The sequence below is a fragment of the Macadamia integrifolia genome, chromosome 11, assembly GCF_013358625.1.
Source record: "Macadamia integrifolia cultivar HAES 741 chromosome 11, SCU_Mint_v3, whole genome shotgun sequence".
Lineage (NCBI taxonomy): Eukaryota > Viridiplantae > Streptophyta > Magnoliopsida > Proteales > Proteaceae > Macadamia > Macadamia integrifolia.
The window spans coordinates 30,820,136-30,820,397 of NC_056567.1; the positions used below are offsets into that span (position 1 = coordinate 30,820,136).

At 40.1% G+C, this 262-nt stretch overlaps 1 protein-coding gene across 4 annotated transcripts in view; it reads left to right on the forward strand.

Moving 5' to 3' along the window:
- The window catches only part of LOC122093867, a 23,353-nt gene that overhangs the window by 21,778 nt on the left and 1,313 nt on the right, over positions 1–262 (forward strand). The window lies entirely within an intron of this gene.

Here is a 262-nt window from a genome sequence, read left to right on the forward strand (position 1 = left end):
TTGGACATTGAGGGAGATTTTTTTTTGGGAAGGGGGGGGGTGGGATGACATTGGATATTGAGGAAGAGTTGCTGGAGAAGTCCAAGGAGCAATAGGGGGAGGGAACATAGGAGTGATAAAAGATAAAAGAGTAGGAAATACCAAGAGGGGCATTAGTGAAAATGAGCGTCGTGCATCTGCACATGCTTCATATTTTAGGTTGAAAATTCTTTCTGATTTTATGACATTTGCTTGCTTTCTTTTTTTTTTTTAAGAATGGTGG